Source organism: Jaculus jaculus, chromosome 13 (assembly GCF_020740685.1).
Source record: "Jaculus jaculus isolate mJacJac1 chromosome 13, mJacJac1.mat.Y.cur, whole genome shotgun sequence".
In the NCBI taxonomy this organism is placed as follows: Eukaryota; Metazoa; Chordata; class Mammalia; order Rodentia; family Dipodidae; genus Jaculus; species Jaculus jaculus.
In genome coordinates, this window is record NC_059114.1 from 50,616,097 (window position 1) to 50,642,323 (window position 26,227).

Sequence of the window (26,227 nt, forward strand, 5' to 3'; positions counted from 1 at the left end):
ATCCTGATTTCTGTTTTCTTTTTTTATATTTTATTTGTTTATTTATTTATTTGCTTATTTGAGAGGTGGGGAGAGAGAGAGAAATAGGCACATAGAATGGGCACACCAGGGCCTCTAGCCAGTACAAATGAACTCCAGACATATGTGCCACCTTGTGCATCTGGCTTACATGGGTACTGGGGAACTGAACCTGGATCCTCAGGCTGCACAGGCAAGCACTTTAACTGCTAAGCCATCTCTCCAGCCCACTGACTTCTATATTTTTGCAGTGGTGGAAATCAAGCTCAGATCGTTGCACAAGGTAGGCAAGGACTCTATCGCTGTGATGGTTTGAATCATATGTCACCCATAAACTCGTGAGTTCTGAAGGCTTTTTTCTTAGCTGGTAGCAATTGACAGGTGGAGCCTTGCTGCAGGGGCTGTGTTAATGGAGGGTGGGTTTAGGGGGTTTATAGCCAGATCCTCCTTGCGAGAATTTGTCTTGCTCTCTTGCTACTTTTCGCCACCTAGTATGGCAGAGGTGGCATCTGGCCTGCAGGTGATGTACAGGCTTTTCCCTGTAATTATGAAGCATCTCCTTGAGACTTTAAACCAAAATAAAACTTTCCTCCCATCAGCTCTTCTGCTGCAGTGCTTTATTCCAGCAACAAAAAAGTAACTGCAACTACCAAGCTACGACCCTACTCCTGAGTTTTGTGAACCACCTCAGAGTTAAGCATTAAAAAGTTCCAGCAATACAGTTTCAAGTGAGCTATTTAGTATATCACTGATACATGGATGGGCAAAGCCCCATTCTGAAAATGGCAAAGTAGCTGGCACGTAAAGGTCTCCTTTACACAAACTTTATAATTTCTGAACTAAATGTTAAGAAGTTTACTTAAATGGGAAGAAAATAACAAACAAAATTTTTTAAATAGGATGGTATAACCAATGGGAACAGGAAATTCTTTTGAGTAAACTTATTTGTCATATATTGAAGTAGCAGAAAACAGAATTCTGGGCTGAGAAATAAATGCTAAAAAGAAGGGTACCCAGTAGGGGAATCCATACATGTACATAATTGATACTTAAATAACCAATGAGTCTCCTAAATTATGGAAGTGTGTGGTAAACTTCAATAAGTGATAATAGCTAGAAGAGCAAACAGCCAGGGAAAAAGATTAATGATTGCCCACCATAGGAGCACGTGGTTTGCAGTATAATCCCACCAAGTTAAATATGTTTTTGTTTACAAGAAAAAAAAAAGTGTTTACAAGAAAAAAAAATGACAGAATTCAGCAACTCCACAAGAAAACATTGGCCTTTACGGTATATAATAAGTTTGTTAGGCATGTAAAATAATAGAAAAATGTGAATGGGAGTAAATAGAAAAACCAGCCCAAACAAATTCCAAGATGATTCATAGGTTGATAGTCACATAAGAAGGATTTAGAACAGCAATTATGAGCATTCAAATAATTAAAAGGAAAGATAATCATGATGAATACAGATGGAGATTACTACCAGAGAAAGAACAGCTATTCAAAAGAAACTAGTGACCAAGCAAGCTGATTTTTTTTTTAATTAAATGGAAAGGGTTCAAGACAGTGTAGTTTGGAAATATAATATCCAGCTTCCAAAACAGACCCATATTCATGACTTTCTGGGTGCCCCTTCCAGACTGGACTGTGGGATTCTGTGTGATAGAAATCAAAGAAGAAGAAAAAAAAGCAGAACAGAAGCTGCCTTCCTCTCTGGCTTGCTCATTCTGAGGGAAGCCAGCTCCCATGGCATGAGGACATGCAGGCAGCCTCATGGTGACTGCTAGGAAAAGGACTCAACGCCAGCCACATGAATGAGCCAGCACAGTGCATCCCCAGCCCAAGTCAAGCCTTCAGATGATCACAGCCACAGCAAGCATCTGACTACAACCTCATGAGAAAACTGAGCCATGTTTACTCAAATAGTTTATAGATAATTTGGGATTCCAGCTGCAGAGAAATTGCGAGAGATAAGTGATCACTTGTGGTTTCAAATAAGGTTAGCTGATAAGTTATGAAATAACAGAAAACTAATAAAAATATGGGGGCAGGCTGAGGAAGTGACTTCATCAGTAAAGCACTTGTCACACAAGCATGAAGACCTGATTTTGTACCCACCCCAGCACCCACACAAACGCTGGGTTGCTGTGCTGGTCCACTTGAAATCCCAGCATTCAGGAAGTAAAGACACAACGCACAATCCGTGCTGCCTAGCTACACTAGCCCAGTCATCAAGCTCTGGGGTCGAGCAAGAAACCCTGTCTCAGTAAGTAAAGTGGAGCACAACCAACGAAAATGCCTGACTTTAATCTTTGGCTTCCATACACACATGCACGCACTTGCACACACACACACACACACACACACACCCGTGCACCTGCATACATGCTTGCAACCACACACGTGAACAGGCATACACACATGTATATCACACACATACACATAGGTAAAAAAAATAGTTTCTGATCACAGAAAAATAAAAATAAAAATATGGTTATAGAAATTATCTAATGTAAGGAACAAAAAAAAGACAATATAAGGATAAACAGTGAGTTGGAGGGCAATGTCAAGATATCTTACATTATATAAACATATATAAACAGATTACTGGGGGTGGAAAGGTCTAATTGTGGCCAGGGGGAAAGACTGAGTAAAGGAAGGATAGGGGGAAGTTAATCAAAATTTAAGAGGGTACAAATAAGCTGTATGGAAACCTACTTTTTTAGACAATGGTGCGCCCAGAAGCCATAGATTGTTACTAGAAAAACTTCAGTGCCATAGATGGGATACCTCCCAGTAATTTGTTGGCCAGGGAGTTCCCTAATGTCCCCAAAACATGATAGGCCATTGCCAAGGCTCTTTGTTTCCCACTAGGAATAGATAGTAAGACCCTACTGCTGAAGACTCCACGTGCTGGGGCCGCAGGGTCATTGACAAATCAGGTTGCAGCTGAGCTGAAAACCTCCTCCATGTAGACTAGCTGACAGAAAGCTGGGAAAAGCTGCACTGCATGCAGCCCTGTGGGAGAGAGAAGTCATCCGTGGAGATAAATAGCACTGGATACTGCATGCCCTGAGTTTGGCCAGCCAGGCCAAATGAGCCAATGGGTGCAGTAATGGCACCTGTGTTATGGAGGAAAGCAACTGCTAACTAACTGGACTGAAGACCCACTCTCCTGGGGGCTGGTACTGAAAATCTATGACTAGGGAGGTCATGAACCCTTGTGATGTAATGCCTGTTGGTGTCTGATTAAATACATATATTATGCTCACCAAAATTCCCTGTAAGCACTTCTCATAATGTTCATACTCATATATTAATGCTACTCTCACCTTTGGGTTAGAGAAGCTTCTCTTTTCAGATGGTGGTGACATCTGGGATGAGGCGCCATAGTGCTGAGAAGAAGTGACAGAGGAATTCTCAGCACTGAAACATCTCTATCACACCCTCCAAGGCACAGGGTCCATTGTGGAAGAGGGGACAGAAAGAGTGTAACAGCCAAAGGAAGGGTAGGACTGCTTAGAAGACAATCTTCCAGACCCAATGGATGTCCATGACCTTACAATGTCTGGTACTACCTACACAGGACCCTCATAATAGGAGGAAAAGATGATAACATCAAAATAAAGAGACTAATTAATAGGGGGTGATATGATGGAGAATGGTTTTGTGAAGAGGACAGTCGAGGAAGGGAGGGAATTATCATGTTTTATTGTCTATAATTATGGAATTTGTCAATTAAATTTTTTTAAATATTTGTAGAGAAATTTCTAATATGTGGTTCAATGACTAAATTGTATACACAACCAGACTTGCTAGATTAATTCAAACCCCCACGTTGTCTAGTAAAGGGATAGGCATGCCTGCCCATAGACATACAATCTATTTGCCACTGTCCAACCGAAGATGTGTGAAATCCAACACAAACAAGATGGCAATAAACAATGTCATACTGCTAAGAAATGTATAAATTAAACCACCTTCTGACAGTGATTATGTTAAAAATTCTGATGGAGCCAGGTATGGTGGCACACACCTTTAATCCCAGCACTTGGGAGGCAGAAGTAGGAGGATCACTGTGAGTTAAAGGCTACCCTGAAACTGCATAGTAAATTCCAGGTCAGCCAGGATAGAGTGAAACCCTACCTCAAAAAAAAAAAAAAAATTCTGATGGAAAATGTTAAATGTATATATGAGTTATACATAATATAAATATATAAATAATATAAATATGTAATATATGAGCTCAGTAGAAAATTTCAGCAAAGAGATGAGAATTGAATGAAAGAGCCAGGTGGATTTCAAGAAGCCAAATCATATAGTAAAATAAAGAAACTGAGACACAGTTTAGGATTCTATGAACTTAAGAAAGGGTGAGAGAATTACCTAAGGCAAAAAGCAAAACAAAGAATACAAGGGCTATTGAATGCTCTTAAATGTATTAATCTTCATTAAGATTTAATCTTCATAGCTGAGCGTGGTGGCGCACGCCTTTAGTTCCAGCACTCGGGAGGCAGAGGTAGAAGGATCGCCATGAGTTTGAGGCCACCCTGAGATTACATAGTGAATTCCAGGTCAGCCTTGGCTAGAGTGAGACCCTACCTCAAGAAAAAAAAAAAAAAAAAAAAAAAATCTAATCTTCATGTATCTTATCTAGTATATGCCTAAATAGAGTCTTGAATGAAAATAGGATAAGAGGGCTGGAGAGATGGCTTAGTGGTTAAGCGCTTGCCTGTGAAGCCTAAGGACCCCGGTTCGAGGCTCGGTTCCCCAGGTCCCACGTTAGCCAGATGCACAAGGGGGCGCACACATCTGGAGTTTGTTTGCAGAGGCTGGAAGCCCTGGCGCGCCCATTCCCTCTCTCTCCCTCTATCTGTCTTTCTCTCTGTGTCTGTCGCTCTCAAAAAAAAAAAAAAAAAGAAAAGAAAAGAAAAAGAAAATAGGATAAGATAAAAAAAATTGAAGAAATAATGGCATGAATTTTCCAAAATCAGGAACATCCAACAAATCACAGATCCAAACTAACAAGAATAAAAATCAATTGTGTCCTATACATGCAAGAACTCATACAAGTATACTCTAGAAGTACACTCTATGCAATCTGCTGGAAATAAAAGAAAAAATTTGAAGGTAGTTACAGAAAAATATGTACAGAGAAAACATGATAATTACATTCAACTTTCAGACAAGGAAAAGGACAAAGCAGTGATTCCTTTCCAATTATTTCTTTTATTTTCTTTTTAATTTGTTTTTTGAGATAGGGTCTCACTCTAGCTCAGGCTGACCTGGAATTCACTATATAGTCTCACGGTGGTCTCAAACTCATGGTGATCCTCCTACCTCTGCCTCCCGAGTGCTGGGATTAAAGGTGTGTGCCACCATGTCCTGCTTCCAATTATTTCTATAATGGCATACTTTCTAAGTAGTTTGATACAACTATATAACCATAATGTGAAACTATGTTGGACATGCAAAATATAGTAGGTTTAGGTATGTAAATTTAACCAATAAACCTTCATCATAATCAAGAGTGTAGACAGGTCTGTCACCTCTAGTCCTAGGCCCCTTTATCACCACTCTCTCCACACCCTCTTCACCATCCCACATTCCTACTGGGATGTCTTGATTTCATTTTTAAGGAAAACTAATTTGAAACTGTGTCTTGAAAATTATGTATCACTCCCAGGCTTTGTGCTCTGCCTCAGTGTTTTTCTATTTTCACTTCTCAGATGAAAGAGTGATAACAGTATTTTCTAAATCTATCTTTTTTGGTGGGGGTGGTTAAGGTTTGAAGCAGGTTCTCAGTCTAGCTCAGGCTGACTCACTATATACCCCAAACTGGCCTCACACTCATGGTAATTCTCCTCAAGTGCTGGGATTAAGGTGTATGCCACCATACCCTGTTTAAAGCTCTCTTTAGCTGAATGATCTAGGCTCTTTTCTGTTGTTCATATTCCCTAACATTTTCTGGCTCTGCAATGCAATGCTCTTAGCATCATCAATCCTTAAGGATTAGGATCATATTCTTACACATTAAAAGAGAGAGAGTGGGGGTGGGGAGGGAGGAAATTACCATGGGATATTTTTTTATAATCATGGAAAATGTTAATAAAAATTTAAAAATTAAAAAAAAGAGAGAGAAAAAATTAGATTCAAAAAGTAAAGCAAACTAAAAACATAAGAGGTAAGTTAATGAAATAAAAACTACAGCATAAAGATGCTACGACACTCTAAAGTTTATTCTTTAGAATCAATGAGTTGATGAACTACCAAAAAAAACCACTAAATCAATAGAAAAATCAAATGATATAAGGTTAAAGAATAAACTTCAAACTTTTTAAAATTCATAATGGCTTAGCAGTTAAGCTCTTGTTTGTGAAGCCTAAGGGCCCTGGTTCAAGGCTCGATTCCCCAGTACCCATGTAAGCCAGATGCACAAGGTGGCACATGCATCTGGAGTTTGTTTGCAGTGGCTGGAGGCCCTGGAGTACCCATTCTCTTTGTCTCTCTGACTCTTTCTCTCTGTGTCTGTTGCTTTTAAATAAATAAAAATAAACAAAAACAATTTTTAAAAATTGAGTAAAGTGGTACATTAATTACCTTTCCATTACTGGGACAAAATACTTGACAGAAATAAATTTAGGGGCTGTGAGGTTTATGTCAGCTAACAGTTCCAGTTTACAGTCCATCATGGCAGGGGACTTGAGGGGGCTGATCACATTCAGTCGACAGGAAGGAAGCAGAAAGCACCGAGTGCTGTGGCTCCTTTATACAGTCAGGACCCCGGTCCGTGGTATGGTGCAACCCCCAGTTAAAGTGTGTCTTTCCACCTTAATTAACCTCATCACAATAATCCCTCACAAACATACATAGAGGCTAACTTAATCTACATAATCCCTTACAGATGATTCTAGGTTCTATCAAGTTGACAATCAATAGAATTCATCACAAATCCACCCCATGTCAACCTGACACCCAAATACACCTTGTTTAAGTCATACCTTTCCACCTCTTTGTTTCCTTAGATTCAGGTTCATCTCATAATACAAAATACGTTCAGTTCAACTTCAAAAATCCTCATAGTCTTTAACAACTCCAACACTGTTCTAAAGTCTGATGTCTCATCTGAAACTCAATCTTTTAACTGTGAGCCCTATAAAATCATAACACAAGTTATTTACTTCCAGCATGTCATGGTACAAAATAAGCCTTGCCATTCAAAATGGGAGGGATGAGGTCATAACAAGGAAAAACTGAACCAGAGCAAGAATGAAACCCAGCAGAGAAAACACCAAATCCCACAGCTCCATGTCCAGTAACTGGGACTTGTAAAGAAACCATCCAGGCTTCAACAGGCTTGGGTAGCTCAAGCCCTCTAGCTGTGCTACTTATATCCTCTCTCATGGGTCAGCTCTGCTTCCAGCCTACAGGTTTTCTTGACAAGTGTCCCATGTGCCTGGTGTCTCTAACTTCCTAGGGTCTCCGTTGCGATTTATGATGCACCTTCACAACTTCATGCAATGGCCTTTCAAGGCTTCTGTGTAGTGTTTCTGACCCTGTCTCACATTGCTCAGCCTCAGAGACTCTCTGAGGTGGAATATCTCATGACCCCTTTTCATCTTGCATCTTTCATTCTTCTAAAACAGCACCACAGAGCCAAGCACCCCTGTCAGATCAGGATGATGCCTGGCTCCACTGGAACACAGCCGTAGTGGCCTATGAATGCTGACCTTGGAGCCTAGAAAACCTCCTTAGGCATTCTTCTTTCAGGTTTTTTCCTTTCAAAATAATCTGTGTTCCTCCTATCTTGGGCCTTCAACGAGTGGGGTTTCACCTTCAGGGTATGTTTCCTATTACACCAGTAAAGAATAGATTTTCCCCTTCCCTTCCTTTTTTTTTCTTCTTTTATTAAGGCTGGATCTCACTCTACCCCAGGCTAATCTGGAATTCACTCTGTATCGCAGGCTGGTCTTGAACTCATGAGATTCCTTCAACTTCAGCCTTTCAAGTACTGGGATTATAGGCATGAGTCATCACTTGTGGATTAGATTTTCCTTTAATGTGGTAATCTCTTTAACAACTGCAGCCAAGTTGCTGCAGTCTCTGGACCTGGGGCTATAAATTTGCTTATATTACTTCCCATGTCAAGCTTCACATTTTTCTTTTGATTTTCCTTTCTACAGTTGTACTTCTGGATCAGGGTAGCAAAAAGAAACCATACCATAGACTCAGTGCTTTGCTGCCATGAAATTTCCTACACCAAACACAGTTATCCATTACTCTTAACTCTAGTCTCACTCAAATTCTCAGGACATGAGTAAAATGTAGCTCATTTCTTTACCAGGAATATCACATGAAATGCCTCTCTCCCAGTTCCCAAAACAGTCCTTTTTTGTCCTCTGGATCCTCATGAGTCAGACCTCCAAAGTCCACATTTCTCTCTATTTTCTGGTCTTTCAAACTCCACCAGAATGGTCCGCTTTGCTTACAGCATTGTAAGGCTTCTTTAGTCCAAAGTTCCAGTTCTGTCCACATTCATACTGCAAACTAGTTCCAAAAGCCTAAAAACCACTTGTGGTGGTTTGACTCAGGTGTCCCCCATAAACTTAGGTGTTCTGAATGCTAGGTTCCCAGCTGATGGAGATTTGGGAATGAATGCCCCCTGGAGGAGTTGTTGGGGGCAGGCTTATGGTGTTACAGCCAGTTTCTTCTTGCCAGTGTTTGGCACATTCTCCTGTTCTATTGTTGCTATTGCTACCTTATGTTGGCCAAGGGGTGATGTTCACCCTCTGCTCATGCCATCATTTCCCCTGCCATTGTGGAGCATCCTCTTGAGCCTGTAAGCCAAAATAAACCTTTTCATCCACAAGCTGCTCTTGGTTGGGTGATTTCTACCAGCAATGTGAACTTGATGCAACACCATTTGATTAAGTTATAACAGCAATAGCCCCATTTCTTGGTACCATTTTTCTGTATGTTACATTCTCATTACTAGACAAAATACCCAACCAGAAGCAACTTAGGGGAGGAATTAATCTTGGTGTACATTTCCAGAGGGCAGAGGCCATTGTGGTGGAGAAAGTTTGACTGGAACAGGAAGCTAGAATCATGCTGTCACATTCACAGAGAGGAAGAAGAGGCAGGACTACAAGCAGAACTGGGTTGTAATACCCCAAGGTCCACCCCCAGTGACACAATTTGTCTAGCAAGGCTCCACCTCCTGAAGTTTCCACAACCTTCCCAAAATGGCACCACCAACTGGGGATTAAGGGTTCAAACAATAAGTTTCTTGGGGACATATTACATTTCAATTCCTACAAAAGTATCACCACTTACCAAAACTGATGGAAAAACCTGAAGAGCTGTATTCTTCTAACCAAACGGATTCTCCAGTTCCAAACTTTAATATACACACACATGCAAACAACTTCAGATTCAGAAGGTTCACCTGCAACTTAAACTATACTACTCAGCAAAATAAAGAAACTACTAATTCAACAGAAAATGGCTGAGTCCAAAAACATAAAACTGAACAAAAAAGCCAAACCCAAAGAATATGTAGAATGCGATTTATATGGCAATCTACAAGAACACAGTGAAAGTAGGACATTCTATGTGGAGTTATGTCTTTGTGTTATTTAAGAACACTTGTATTTGAAGAAAATACTTACATTGCCTACAAAGAAACACCACATTTTTGTTGCATGTGTGTTCATGTATGTGAGTAGGGTAATGAGCAGTGACTGGTATATGCACATGTGTGTGGAGATGCACATATGCATGTGCATGCAGAGGCCTGAAGTTAATTTGAGTGGCCCTTTCTATCACTCAACCATGCATTTCTTTGAGACAGAAGTCTCACCTAGAGCTGATGTCTGTCAGAGAGCCACAGCAGTCCTCTGGCCACACCCAGATTTGATGTGGGTTCTGGGGAGTTGAATTTGGCATCTTCTGGCCCAAAATGTTCTTATTTTTAAAAAGCAACTGCTCTTCACTGCTAAGCCGTCTCCCTAGCCCAATACTCAGAATTCTGTAGCCTCTTTTATCAGTATCACTAAATGTTGAAGGAAACTAAGCAATTACTTGCAAAGTTCAGAGGAAAAGAAAGTACATTTTTATCACACTCAACTTTGATTTTCATGAAGCAAAATGAAAGACTCAAATATTTAGACTCTAAATTTATCACCTCTTTATTCCCTCAGAAATAATCACTTTATGATGAATTACAATAAACCCTTTAATATGTACAAGAAAGTTACAGAATTATAAGAAAGCATGCAATTCAGGAAAAAATAAGTTAATATTTATTAGTTAGCAGGGCATTTGTGGTCATGCATGTAATCTTTGCACTTGGGAGGCTGAGGTGGGAAAGCTGAGAGTTCAAGGCCATGAAAGTTATTAATGCGTAATAAAATGAATATATATAAGAATCTAGAAATATGAGATCCAATGGAGGATAGAAGTCAGGGCCAGAACACACAAAAGTGGCTGCATGTCTCATCACTTCCAGGTGGAGATAAGCTGATTAAGCATGAACATTGAAAGAATCGTATAATGCACATTTCAAAATACAAGGAGAGATATGAGAATAGAAAGCATATTAGCTTTTAAACAAGTTGAAGGTGGAGGAAAAGGGACAAAGAAAAAATCTGATGAAAGTTTTAAAAATGAGCCAGATATGATGGCACACACTTTTAATTCCAGCCCCTCCGTGGCTGAGGTGAGAGGATTGCCATGAATTTGAGGCTTACAGAACAAATTCCAAGTCAGCTTGTGCTAAAGTGATATCTTGCCTCAAAAAGGAGGAGTGGGGTGGGCTGAAGAGATTACTTAGTGGTTAAAGCATTTGCCTACAAAGCCCAAGGACCCAGGCTCGATTCCCCAGGACCTAAGCAAGCCAGAGGCACAAGGTGACGCATGTGTCTGGAGTTTGTTTACAGCAGCTAAAGGCCCTGGCATGTCCAGTCTCTGCCCTCCAACCCCCCCTCCTCTACCTTTCTCCCTCTCTCTCTCTCTCTCTCAGATAAAATAAATAAATAAAAAATTATTTTAAAAGAGGGTATATAAAATAAAACTAATAATAAACTAGCATGGCAAATTGGGGATGTAAGGATATTAAAAATTATTTGTCAGGCTGAAGAGATGGCTTAGCAGTTAAGGCACTTGCCTGCAAAGCCTAAGAATGCATGTTTGAATCTATAGATCTCATGTAAGCCAGATGAACAGTGACATAAGTATGTAATGTTGCACATGTACACATGTGTTCAGAGTTTTTTTTGCAGCAGCTGAAGGCCCTGGGATGCCCATTCTCTCTCTCTCTCTCTCTCTCTCTCTCTCTCTCTCTCTCTCTCTCTCTCTCCTAAATAAATAAATAAATAAATAAATAAATAAATAAATAAAAATATTTTAAAATTTTGTCAATGTTGACTTATTCAGATTCAGCCTTCTCCCTGGAAATAGTTTTGTATACAATAACTGGTCTCAGACACATTGTTTCCACATTGAGTCCAGCACTGAAGGTTCACCCTATCTCTAGGGCTTCCTGTGGAGTTTGCTAAAACCTCAGGCATAACTTCTTCTTTTTGCCCATTCTTTCTTTTATACCCTTCACAGGCATTTTTCCTGATGCCACTCAGTAAAATTTTTATGCATATTCTGTCTTCTCTCTCACAACAAATTCTTCTCAAGGGACTTTAATTAGAAGTGGTCCAAAGAAGCTGAATTTTTTTTTTCAGGGATGAGGACTGAGTCCACACATTGTACTTTGTAGACAAGCACTGTTCCCCTGAGCTAAATCCCCAGCCCCTGGACACAGATTTTAAGCATGAAACCTTGAAAGCAGATCCTCCATCAGCTAGATCACAATAAAGGTTCAGTCACTGGTGAGTGAATGAGTGTATGGAGGCTCCTGGAATATTATGGCAACATATTAGGATTATACTTGGCTGCATAACAACTTACTGCAAAGCCTAGTGGCCTGAAATAACTATTATCTCTCGTGATCAGGCTCATGATTAGTGGCCAGTTCTCCAGTATCAGTGATGTTAGAAGTACTTGCAGTCATCTGTGAGCTTAATTGGTTCATATCATGGTTAGAAGCTGCTGTTTGGTTCAGTTGTAAGATCACCAAGGTGCCAGCCAGCAAGCAGGCGTTTTATACCATGGGTGGCTAGGTTGCAGAGGGACCATCCCAAGAGCAAGAGTTCTAACCTTGAACTGGAAACTTCTGGGTCAGTCAGAAACTAGGCCAACACCTTACAAAGCACAGCATCAATACCACTGTATCAAACAAAACAATCTCAAGCACAGGCACACAACACCCAAGAGGAAAGGAACTAGTGTGTGTGACATGTACATGGTGGGTGGAGTGAAACTGCTGCACTCAATAATTGCAAAAAAAAAAACCAGTAATAGTAAATTTAAGTGGGGGTAACAGTGGAAGAAAAGAAAATCACTGATGATTTCAAGATGTTAAATGTTCTAAAAGGCTGGGAAAACTAACAATAATAAAAATGGAATCAGATCCTGGCATAAGGGTACATGCCCATAATCTTAGCTGAGGCCAAAATTTCAGAATATTAAGAGACCTAGAAAACATAATGTTAGGCTGAAGAGATGGCTTATCAGTTAAGGTGTTTTCCTGTAAATCCAAAGGACCCAGTTGCGATTTCCCAGGACCCACGTGAGCCAGATGTACAAGGTGGTACATACATGCATCTGGAATTCACTTGCAGTGGCTGAAAGCCCTGGCATGCCCATTCTCTCCCCTCTCTCCCCCACCTCTCTTAAATAAACAAAACAAATAATTTCTGAACATTCTTTTAAAAAATAATAGAATGCTATGGCAGTGACCACTTACCAAATTAGATACAAAATTGATATTGTCACACTAGTTTTGACCTTTGGTTTATAAGATCCTATTCCCTCTCCCACCCCACTGTATATCTGAACTAATATGGTTCCCCTTCCACTTTACTTAGTGGGTGGTAGACACATGTTAGTCTAGCCTCTATCCCAGTTGGCAATGATCCTAACCAGTTCTGGATCCCTCACCTTATCCACACCAGTTACAATGTAAAGCTCCTCTGTGATGTTTGGAAGGAAAAGCACAAGAAAAATCTTGATATATGCAGTAACAAAAGCTGACTACACTTTGGAAAATAAACACATATATCATTGTTAGTAGACTAAGGAGAAAATCCATTTGGTTATATTCAATGGTTTCAATGATTCAAAAATAATTAGCCAGCAGAGACCAAAAGGAAATATTGTCAATCCAATAAAGGGTGTTTTCATGACATCTTCAGAAAACACTGCAATTAATGGCAAAATATAACAAGTGTTCTTACTAAAGACCAAATCTCAAAAAGGATGAATGCTGTAACTGTGACATTACTTGTGTACAAAACTATGGAAGAAAGAACCATAAATATGAAAAACAAAGAAACTCTCAATATTTTTCTGTAAATATTATTCAGTGTGAACATAGAGCTCATAAAAATATAAAATACATAGAAAGTAAAATTCAAAAGATTATATATCTCTACCCATCTACCTACTTTCATATTTATCTTTTTAATCAGAGCAGAAAAACTCTGGAACAGACTATCAAAGGGAAAGGATTTTTTTTAATTGGATGTAAATACATTATAAGACTTTTATAATTAAACCTGGAGAGTTCAAAACAGGGAAACAAGTATGTAAAATTAAATAAAGCACATACAGGTATATATGTAGGACTTTATGGTTAATTTGATCTCATCAATGGAAAGAATATATAATTATTAAATTGTAGGAAAAGTGGCTACCTATATGGAAAAAAATTAAGCAAGATAATAACTATGGCTCATAATTTACTAAATTAAATACCAAATAAACTCTAGGTGGCCTAAATAACTAAGCACTAAGCACACACATAATGTGTTAAAGGAGAATACAGAATTCTTCCTAAAGCCATGTAGAAGCAAAGGTCTTTCTAGGTGTGGACCCTTAAGTGTAAACAATGAAGCTCACCTAAGAAACTGGAAAACTTCTGTATAATATTGGGAAAAAATACAGAAAAGATAAAATTCAAGTGGCAGAGATAAATTACTGCAACACATTTAGCAGACAAGGTATTAATAACCAGGATGTATAAAGCCTGCTATAAATAATTTCGGAAAAGGCAAAAGAACTTAACACATTAAAATGAGTTAAGGATGCCAGATGGTAATTCTCTAAAGGGGAAATAAGATGGGCAATAAACACATAAAGGATGTTTATTCTCACTAACAATTGTCTCTCTCTCTCTCTCTGTGTGTGTGTGTGTGTGTGTGTGTGTGTGTGGTTTTTCCTATTAGATGGCATAAACTGTAAAATAGAAAAAAAATAGGAAAACTGTCACATTCATACACAGCAAGCAAATAGCAGTCCTTTCGATTGTAGTATTTGGATAAAGCAATTAGGAGTTACATACTTTAACTCTTAAATTCCCTTGGCCAGCAACTTTACCCTAAGCAGTATATTTTTCAAGAAATCCATTCACAAGTGCCAATGATATGTGTTTAAGGCCATGCATTACTATTATTCATATTAGTATAAAACTGAAAACATGGAATTGCCCATTAGTAAGACAGCTGTAGGTGGAAAATGATGAATGGCACACTATAAAGTGTGAGATCTGGTCTGGAAAGATGACTCAGTGGTTAAAAGCACTTGCTGGCAAAACCCATTGGACTCAGCTCAATTTCTCAGTATCAATGTAAAGCCAGATGCACAAAGTGGTGCATGTGTCTTGAGTTCACTTGCTGTGGTAAGAGGCCCTGGCATGCCTATTCTCATTCTCACTCTCTCTTTCCATTCATCCTTTCCTCCTTGCAAATAAATAAAAGCCAGATGCACAAGGTGGCACATGTATCTAGAGTTCCTTTGCAGTGGCTGGAGGCCCTGGCATGCCCATTCCCTCCCTCTCTCTCTCAAATTAATTAGTCAACTAATTAATTAATTATATAAAATATTAAATAAACAAGAATAAGATCTATCTGCACACATTACATGAAAGACTTTATTTATAAGTATAAGATCAAGTAGTGGAAGGAAACATTTAGGTTAAACCTAAGTACTAAACGGTAAACACATGTAAATGAGAAGGAATAGAAAGATGCATGCTATAGACTATATGATACCATAAGGTCAGAGAAGGTATGGAAAGGCACATTTTGGGAGTCATTTCGGGGTTTTCTGTTAATGCTTTTGTATCTTTAAAACTTTTTTCAGAGACAATGTTTTAGTAGGGTGATTCAAAGGACAATATACAAGTTCAGTAGAAAAGTAGCAAAGAATTTTCTCCTTTGTTCACTAGACACATCTAGATAACCTGGTCCTCAATTTGGCCACTCTATTTATTTTGACCATTTATTACTCATGGCTTCAGAAAGGCTCACATTTTCAATGACTATAGATGAAAAGAAGCAATGTATTCTCAAAGCAAATTATTCATCAAAACAACCATTTCAAAAGCTTTCATTTTTTGGAGATTATTACTGTGGTATATTATCTATATTATGAAGGTTGTCAATATAAAGCTTTAAAAAAAGAAAACTTTCACTTTAGATATTCATCCACCTACCTCCTGCACTTTCGCCCCTCTGGAATTGAGAATTTTTTCTTCCTGAAACTTCTGGTTGCTAAGCAACATTTCCTCCTCCTTCTCTATGGAGCATCATTGTAGTTCTGTGCCAACTGTTCATCAACACTCTTTCTCTTCTCCTCCTCCTCCTCATCATCACCCTCACCCTCACACACACATGCCCACACTCACACAATGCTAACAACACAGCTTTTTAGCCTTCTTCAATGGATGTGATGTTTCATTTATTTGCTCTGTAAGAAATCAAAGTTTGTTGTTTAATTATTATAAGCACATAACCAAAAGAATGAAGACCAGGTTCTTTCACCTCTTCTAAGAGAGTAGCAACCCAGTGATGGCTTTATTAAAACTCAGGAAAGGGTAAATAGGTCTGGAGGTGAGAGTTTGAGGATGGTGCCTTGGGTCCAAGGACTTTTAGGTAGTGACTCTCCGCTGCCTGACACCTATTAGAACTTAGCCAGCACCTACCCAGCTGCTGCTATGATCTCTAGGGTGTGCTGGACATTGAGAATGCAGCAGTCAATGAAAATAGTCTCTGCTCTCAAGGTGACATTCAGAGGATCGTTTATCATGAATCAATGCCCTCAACTCCACTGTCCAAAACACTTTCTCTTCAGCTGGGTGATGGCTAGTTAGGGAGTCATTGTGTCAAGCTTCTGCTCTGCCCGTGTACTAAAGGAACGATACATGCAGTTGTCTTTCTTCTCCGGATAGTAGAGACACATGACTGCAAATGGACAGGCTCAGAGGAGGATCTGAGCTCTGAGATTTAGGGTGAGAGGTTTCATCTCTCTAGATGTATCTGGGAGGAGCAAAAATTTTTTACTTAAAATACAGACACAAACTCAGGGTTTGGGGTTCAAGGACTTCTGAACCCCCATAGCCCTGTTACATGTCGTCAGCCCTGTATGGGTATTGCGTTTGAGAGCTGTCAACATGTAAAAAGACTGCTTGCACTGAAGTTTTGGCTCTGTTACTTCTACTGGACACGTTTATTAAACACTTTTTTTTTGTAAAAAATGGAGACAGTGATATTTAAATCAAATGGTAATTATACATTTTTTTAAAAAATCGTATAAATCACTTGTAACATGAAGTAAAATATGGCTTAGTCCAACACTGCTTTTGCAGTTGAGAATAGGAAGGACAGATGTTTTCTGGGGAGGGAGCTTTGCTTGTCTTTCATTAACTACCAAGAACATAAAGCACATTGTCTTCACCATGTTTTATGTTGTACTCATATTGCTCAGCTAAGTTACTCAGAGCTCTGAAGTCAGTGAAGCCAGTGTCCCAAGGCACTGATCACCAGAAGAAGAAAGAGCAGGAAATGGGTTTTTTGTTTGTTTGTTTTTTCAAATTTTTTTTTAATTTTTTATTTATTTATTTGAGAGCGACAGACACAGAGAGAAAGACAGATAGAGGGAGAGAGAGAGAATGGGTGCGCCAGGGCTTCCAGCCTCTGCAAACGAACTCCAGATGCGTGCGCCCCCTTGTGCATCTGGCTAACGTGGGACCTGGGGAACCGAGCCTCGAACCGGGGTCCTTAGGCTTCACAGGCAAGCGCTTAACCGCTAAGCCATCTCTCCAGCCCTGTTTGTTTGTTTTTTGTTTTGGGTTTTTTTAATTTTTTTTTGGAAAAAAGGTAATAACTGAATATGGAGCTGCAGACAGAGCCAGGCATAAGGTTGACATCAATAACAAAATAATGAGAGCACTTAAAGTAATTTAGCATTAAAATGTACTTTCTGGAAGAAAAACTAAGGCCTTTTGACTTTACAAAAATGTAATATAATAGATGAATAACAAAATAAGCATTACTACCCCACAATGGTCACCCAACACAAGAGCAGCATGGTTCTAGACCATCAATTAAAACATGGAGAATGGAGGGGCACAAGAGGAATGAGCAAACAAAACCAAGGAAGGAATATCTGGAAAGAGGAGAGCCCTGAGGGAAGGACAAGCAGGGGCGAGGGGACAAAAGGAAAACATGAAGGGAATAGGATCAAATGTATGTTCATATACCAAAGTTCTCAAGAAAAAAAAAAAAATTAAGTAACCATTACTGAGAACTGAAACATTGTCACAGAAACTGAAAGTGTAGAAATGCTTCAAACATGAGGTAAATAAATAAATCAAAGGCGATATTAGTCTTGAGACAAGATAAAAATTGATTTGGAAAAACCAAACCTATCAATCAAACGTACAAATGGTCAAATGATAGGAGATCCAGAAGAGAAGGAAATAACAGTGACTAAACATTACAGAAATATTTTCTAGATTCAAAATGGATTTGATTCTACAAATTAAAAATGTTCACTGGACCTGGAGAGATGGCTTAGCAGTTAAGACTTTTGCCTATTAAGCCAAAGGACCTTGGTGATTCCCCAGGACCCATGTAAGCCAGATGCACAAGGGGCGCATGCATCTGGAGTTTGTTTCCAGTGGCTGGAGGCTCTGGCGCACCCATTCTCTCTCTCCCTCTCTCTCTCTCTGCCTCTCTCTCTCTCTCTGTCACTCTCTCTCTCTGTCTCTGTCTCTCTCTCTCAAATAATTGAGCAGGTAGGTGTGGCTTCAATAAGACAACATATGTATTAGTATGTATTATGGTAGAATTCTTGTCTTAATGGAAAAAAAGCTTCAAATTAGAATTTTTTTAAAATGGAAAACAAATAAATAAAAAGAAAACCAGACGGACATAAGAAGAGTTATCTGTGGTCCTGGAAATGAGATGACATTTGAATAACATCTGCAGGCTACTCAGACAAGAGCTGTAACCCAATTAGTGGTCAGCAAGAATCCACAGACAGCATCAGCAGAGATCTTATCTGAGGAGAATGCTCACAAAAGAACACTAGCCAAAGAAATGAATCAGAATGTAAATATTTCTTTTAGAAAAATGTATTCATTTGAGAGAGAAAGAGTAAATATGGTTTCTCCAGGGCCTCACTTGAGGTGGGTACTGGGAAATCGTACTTGCAATGGCAGGCTGTGCAAGTAAGCCATCTTCCCAGAGCCAGAATGGAAGCCTTAACATAGACAAAGGGGAGGAAGAAAGAACTCTCTATCTATATGTAAAGGAATCTCTATCTATATGTGGGAGGCAGTAGAATGACTTGAAATAAAGATTTGAAATGAAATTACACTCTCTGAAATAGAATAAAATAGCAGTTTAAGGTTAAAGTACAATCATGTTCATGTAAACTTTTGGGTTGGGAATGGAGAGTAAGGGGGACACAAGAGTTCTGATCATACTTAGGGAGAGGAGAGTGGGGGGGGGAGAGGGGGGAGGGGCTAAAGAGGGAGACAGGAGGCACCTTGACCGGAGGGGAATAACCGTCAGATCACACGCACCTGCACAAACTGGGGAGTCTGACTGCACAGGCTCTTGTGTTGGTCACACAGCAGGAGTCAGCCCCAGACAGCCAATGAAGACCTACCCTGCTGTGCTCTGTTCTGTGCCCTTGTGGCTTTTGTTATTATCATCACATCATGGCCACCCCGCCTCCAGGTATGGTACCTGCATTTTAGACAGGAAGAAGAGGAAGGGAAAAGGACAATAACTGACCAACTGCATACACTGTGGTTTTCCTAGAGTCCTCCTCCATCACCGTTTTCCTGTTTCCCATTTGTCAAGCTGTGGCCCACTAGTGGCCCCCCATAGGTCCCACATAAGCCAGATGCACACAGCGGTGGATGCACCTGGAATTTGTTTGCAAGGGCTAGAGGCCCTGGCGCACCCATTCTCTCTCTCTCTCCTCCTTCTCTCTGTCTCAAATAAATAAAAAGAAAATAGGAAAAATAAAAGAGTTCATCAGAAAGCTGCCCACAAGGGATGATGACCCCCACTGACCGTCAATCAACAGCAAGCTTGCTGATTCCTCAAAAAAAAAAAAAAAAAAGCCACTCTATATTAATGAAAGGTACAGTTTTTACAGATGTAATATGTAGATACTTGGATAAATCAAATAACACAATGCTAATGAACACTATATGATAACCATTATAAGCACAAAAACAGCTTGTAGAAACTATAGAGGAGAGTTTTGTGTCATTTTAAGAAGTAGTTCAATCTAGCAGGCAAGAATCTTGTTTTCTGGCAGCATCGTTCCGCGTGAGGAAATGGAACAGGTCAGCAGACAGGCAACTATAACTTAGGGAGGTAACTGCAATGACTGAAATGGACACAGGGCATTCCTGACCGAATTCCTTCACCACTAGAACCTCATTCGTGAAGTCGGTTAATGACAGTTGTTCATGATTACAGCAGACAGTTCTATTCCAGGACATACTCATAAGGTCAAGTCATTCTGTTCTAAAAACTTTTCCTTATTTAAGGAAATATCTTCCCCAATACCAAATGCCAAAATAATCTATAATAACATATTATGTGACTTTACTAAGGAGAAAATATTTTCCAGACAGAGAATGTGGCCTATGTTTAGGTCACAGATTTCATCAGATATTATAATGAAGTTAATGGGTAAAACACTGAGCTAATTGCTTACCTTTATCTTTTGCACTGAGATGGCAATAGGGAAGGAGCAGCTGCCTGATTCTTCCTCCTTTATTGTAGCCCCTCTCCCCAGCAGGGGGCTCCTGTGAGCCTGTGCGCTCCTCCCTGGCCCAGCTACTAATCAAGGTTCTCCATATACATTTGAACTTGGCACTGGGGCTCATCCCAACTGGACAACTCATTTATATCTCTAAGGCTATATAAGAAGACCTGCTCCAAGTAGCCATGCAGATTTTCCAGCTTGGGGCCCCTTTCCAGCTTCTCTGCTCAGCTTGGGAGCTTTTCTGCTTTGCGTCTACTCTCTTTCAAAGTAAATTTTTCATAGGCAGGGCATGTTGGCGCACGCCTTTAATCCCAGCACTCGGGAGGCAGAGGTAGGAGGATTGCCGTGAGTTCAAGGCCAGCCTGAGACTACATAATGAATTCCAGGTCAGCCTGGGCTAGAGTGAGACCCTATCTAATAAAAAAAAAAAAAATTATATTTTTCATAACCCAATGGGAAAAAAGAGTGGGTAAACCATATGCCCATGGGTTCCTTAAAACAATCACTGCTCTGGGATGAGGAAATGGACACCCTTGCTGCTTTCATTAATGGTCTGCTTGGCTCAAAGGCTCTCCAGCTCAATGCTGACATCACCACTTAGGTCATTCAGTGCTCTTTGGACGTATAAGGACAGTTGAGCATTTACCTAGCATAACCCTGTCTTCCAAATTTATGCAGTTGCACTTACATCTTCCCCTGGACTTATTCCCATGTGTTTATTGTAGTAGTTCTCAATTGTGATTTGAATATGTAGTAGCTACTGGAGAAGTAGCTCACATTAAGAGACCTTGAATCTTACAAAAAATAGAACTGTGAATTACACAATCCAGCTTTTATCTGAAGCAGTGCCACAGCCAAATGCCAACACAGAAAGATGCAGCTGAGACATGTACAGCAGCCAGATACCAACTCCTCTTAAATACAATGTGTTACATTATAGGAAAATATAGTCATCTCTTTGAACTTTAAATTTTTCATTTATTTTCTCTTGATTGCCTTACTTCTTGTGGTTTGATAAATGATGTGTATTAAAAATCATTAAGCCAGGGCTGGGAGGGTGGATGACTCAATGGCTAAAGGCACATGCTTGCAAAGCATGCAGGTCTGGGTTCAGCTCCTAATCCATCCACATAAGCTGGATGCAAAAGGCGGTGTTCGGTGTCCCCCAGCCCCCCACACACAGTGCAAATAAACACATTAAAAAAAATCATTAACCCGGCGCGCGGTGAGGAGGAAGGAGGACCGCCGGCACCCCCAGATGGTCCTGGAGGGCGCTCCTGCCGCCCCCCGGAAGCCCTGGGCTCTGAAGTCAGGGACCCCCGCGTGGCTCTGCCTGTGCTGAGGCGGGGGCGCCGCGGGACGTGGGAACGGCCTCTCTCCTGGGCTCGGGGTAGTCCTGCGGGATGGGTTCGAATCCCGGTTTTGCAGCTTTGATAACTCTGAGACCTTGCACTCGCGTATTAACGACTCCAAGGCCTGTGAGGAATGATCACCAAGACCCACAAAGTAGACCTGGGCCCAGGGGTCCCAGAGAAGAAAAAGAAAAAAAAGAAGATTGCAGTGGTCAAAGAACCCGAGACTCAGTACTCTGTCTTAAATAGTGACGATTAGTTTTCTGACATTTCTCCTGCAAGGCCCATATCCCCCTCTGATAATGTGGGTCAGGGGCAGGTCTCCGAGGTGTCTCCGGGCAAGAAAAAGAAGAAAAAGAAGGACCACCATACCTCTTGTAAGGAGTTTTCAGAACCTGAGCCCCTGGTATGTGCCAGACTGACAGAGTCACCCAGTGCTAGAAACCAGGTCCTTGACCAGCTGGAATGTCTTAGTGGAGAGAAGGAAAAGAAAAGGAAGTCTTTATCTCTGGCTGCTTCCCAAAGCTCAAAGTTGAAGACTTCCCCTGACCCCAAACAGGGCAAGGAGGTGAGCGGAGCTAGCAAGAAAGTCAAAAAGCACAAGAAGGAGAAAAAGACACGAGATGCCATAGCCTTCTCCATCAAGGACCCCTGGCTGTGTGAGGCTGGCGATGCTCTGTATGCAGCCTCAGTGGAGAAGGAGGAGGCTGAGGGGCAGGTGGCCTTGGGGCAGAAACGCAAGCAAGGCAGCACCAGAGAGCACAGCTTGAAAAAGAAGAAGGCCCCCCAGGAGAGCGACACCCTCCAGGTTCACTGTAGGCACAGTAGGGCTGTAGAGACTAGCCCCCGGAGAGGAAGGAAGAAGCTGGGGTTCTAGACTACATCTCAGTAGGAGACAGCCTGAAATCTCCAGGGAAGAAGAAGGGGAAGTCCAAGAAAAAGGAAGAACAGCCAGTTGGTGAGGAGCTGGCAGTGAAAACAAAGAAAAAGAAGAGGAAAGAGCACAGAGTAGCAGAAGTTCCCTTGGAGGAGGAGGAGGTGTCTGATGCAGACTTGGAGGTGGTGCTGGAAAAGAAAAGCAACATGGATGAAACCTACATAGACCAGGTGAGGCGAAAGGCCTTGCAAGAAGAGATTGATCTGGAGTCTGGCAAGACAGAAGCTTCAGAACCCAGGAAGTGGACGGGAACCCAGTTTGGTCAGTGGGATACTGCTGGTTTTGAAAATGAGGAACAGAAACTGAAATTTCTCAAACTGATGGGTGGCTTTAAGCATCTTTCCCCTTCATTCAACCTCCCCCCCCAACATGACTGGGAGACCCAACATGGCCCTCAGCAAGAAGGCCGCAGACACACTACAGCAGAACTTGCAGCAGGACTACGACCGAGCCATGAGCTGGAAATACAGCCGTGGAGCTGGCCTTGGATTCCTCACCACCACAAACAAACTCTTCTATATCGATAGGAACGCCTCCAAGTCTGTCAAGTTTGATGATTAAATTCTAGGGTCTTGCCTCCCCGAGCAACCCAAATTACATCTTGTTTGATTTTGTAGATGAAAGCCAGTTGGAAAGTTGTCTTGAGTTAAACAAGAAGAATAAGGAAACTCATGATGGGTTTTGGACTAAATGGGTAGGATGGCTTGTGTGTCAGGACTAGAATATGTGAGGCTGAAACTTCTATTTTCTGTGTTAAGTGTTCAATCCCTGCTTGGTGTGTAAGTAATAGTAGCTAACATCTGTTAGGTTTTAGCATGTACAGAGCACATACTGAAGGGTTTTCTTTGCATTAGTGTAAATAATCATGATTATGAAATGGATGTTATTCTTATCTCCATCTTATAGATGTGGCAACTGAAGTTCAGAGATGAAAGTAATAAAACTGTCCAGGGTCACCTAGCAATAAGTGCAAAAAAAAAAAAAAAATCATTAACCCACTTTTGAGATTATCCCTGAAACTTCCTACTGCTTATCTTTCCCTGACAGGCTGATAATGAAGTTCGACTATAGTGATTTTCAGAAGATTTGCCACATCCCAAAGGAATTTTATAAGCACACAGGCCCATTTTGGATTATCACAGTGACTGGAGCATGTTAATTACATTACTTATTTATTTATTTTATTTATAGCAGATATACAAAGACTCAAATATATCTAATGTGTACAACATAGCAAGTTTGGATATATGGAGACACTTACACTACCATCAGGACAATTAAAGTAACAGACATATAAATATTTATAATTTCTTATGTCCCTTAGTTTCTTGTTTTTTAAAATATATTTTATTTATTTGAGAGAGAGAAAGAGGCAGAGAGAGGGAGAGAGAAAGAGAGGGAGAGAGAATGTGCTTGCCAGGGCCTCCAGCCACTGCAAATGAACTCCAGATGCATGTGCCCCTCTCGTGCATCTGGCTTATGTGCGTCCTGGAGAGTCGAGTAGGGATCCTTTGGCTTTGCAGGCAATTGCCTTAACCACTAAGCCATCTCTCCAGCCTCTTGGGTTTTTTAACAAGTATTATTTATTTATTTATTTGACTGAGAAAGAGGGAGAGAGAGAGAAAGAGAGAAAGAGAGAGAGAGAGAGAGAGAGAGAGAATGGGTGTGCCAGGACCTCCAGCCACTGCAAATGAACCCCAGACACATGCACCCCCCTTGTGTATCTGGCTAACATTGGTCCTGGGGAATTGAACCTGGGTCCTTTGGCTTTGCAGGCCAAGCCTTAACTGCTAAGCCATTCCTCCATCTCTTGGGGGGTTTCGTATGTGATAACACTTAATATAAAAAATACCCTCTTAACAAATATTGAACTGTGCATTGTTCTCTCCAGACACTCATATCATAAATAGATATCTATCTATAAATTATACATCTGACATAACTGAAACTTTATATCCAGGAAATAATTTCCCATTCCTGCACTCTATCGACCCTGGGAAAAAGCACTGTACTGCTTCAATAAATTTCACTATTATTTAAATACTCCATATAAGTGAAATCATGCAATATTTGACATGCCTGTAATAATAGAACCCATAGAAGCAAAATATGTATATATACTGGTTGCTACTTGCAACTGGCAGATGGATTAAAAAGAATGTAGTGTAGCTAGGCATGGTGGCATATGTCTGTATTTTCACCACTCAGAAGTTTGGGGAAGAATGACTATGGGTTTGAGGCCAGCTAGGCTACACAGTGAGACACTGTATCATGAAACAGATAAAACAAAACTGTGAATAAAATAGAATACTATCCAGCTATAATATGAAATAGTTTCATTTGCAACCACATGGTTGGAACTAAAAATTCAATATTATGTTAAATGGAATAAGCTAGGCAGTGAAAAACAAGTCCAGTTCTATGACCCATATCTAAAGAAAAGATGCTATAGGGCACGGTCGAGAGCTTCATGACCCTACAGTGAATACCACACCTCCAATGAGGAGGACCCCCAGGGAAATGGGAGCAGGGGCCAGGGATATAGACTGAGCTCTCTCTGCCTCTCTCTCTCTCTGTCCATATATGTGTGTGTGTGTGTACACATATATGTATGTATGTATGTGTGTGTGTGTGTATATATATATATATATATATATATATATATCACATAATTTTTTAAAAGATCATATAGAAATGAGCATAGAATGGTGGTACCCAGTAGTTGGAAGGAATAGAGGGGAGAGAGGGATGGGACATGATCAATGGGTACTAACATATGGTTAGATAGGAGTAAGAAGTTCTCACGTGCTAGTGCATGGTAAGAGGACTACAGATAACAATTATATGATATATATTTTAAAAGCAAATAAACTAAAGGTTTTTGCATGTTTGTGAAATGGCACATGTTTCAGGAGATTTAAATGATGAACCTCACAAACACTACACAATGTATATTGGGGTAGAAACATTACCCGAGACTATTTAATATGGATGATCTTATTTAATTTTTGTGCATGTGTGTGTGGCTTGTGTACACGTGTGCACAGGTGTCCATATGCATGTGGACACGCGTGAGTGCGGGTGCACATGGGCACCTGAGCCTGTGGAGACCAGAGGCTGAGGAGGGGTGTCTGCCTTCATCACTCTCCACTTCGTTTACCAAGGTCTCTTACATGAGCCCAGAGCTCACTAATTTATAGTCTGACTAGTCACCCTGCCCTGTGGGGTGGGGTCACTGCTGAGCGCTGGGTTCCAGGCGGGCCGCCGCGCCCACCCAGCACTTACGTGAGTGCTGGGGACCCGAGCTCCGCTCCGGCCCTCCACTTGCGCAGCAAGTGCTGCGCCCGCTGAGTCTTCTCACCGCCTCTGAGCTCCACACCTTAATGATTTCATGTACCAATTAAAATTAACCAGCTAACTAATAAAAAGTAAAACGTATGTCTGCTTTCATTTACAGCCCACGACCATGTATTTTGACCAAATGAGTAAGTAACCTACAATTTGCCACAAACCTTGTTTCTTGGAAATATTGGGCAGTAAGTAATTATTTTAAACCTTACCATCAGCTACCTAGCCTTAAAATTAATTAGGTTTGAGTTTGACACATATAATTTATTTGCCTATTATATAAAAACTCCAAAAAAATTCAAAGAATTTGGGAAGGAATGACATTACCTTTGGGTCTCCTAATAAAATTTCTGCCAAAATTTAACTTTGTGTTCAAATTTCTG

General features: G+C 40.5%; 1 pseudogene; it reads left to right on the forward strand.

The window, feature by feature from the left end:
• Window positions 1–21,689: 21,689 nt before the first annotated feature.
• LOC101605096 lies at window positions 21,690–23,095 on the forward strand (annotated as a pseudogene).
• Window positions 23,096–26,227: the final 3,132 nt, after the last annotated feature.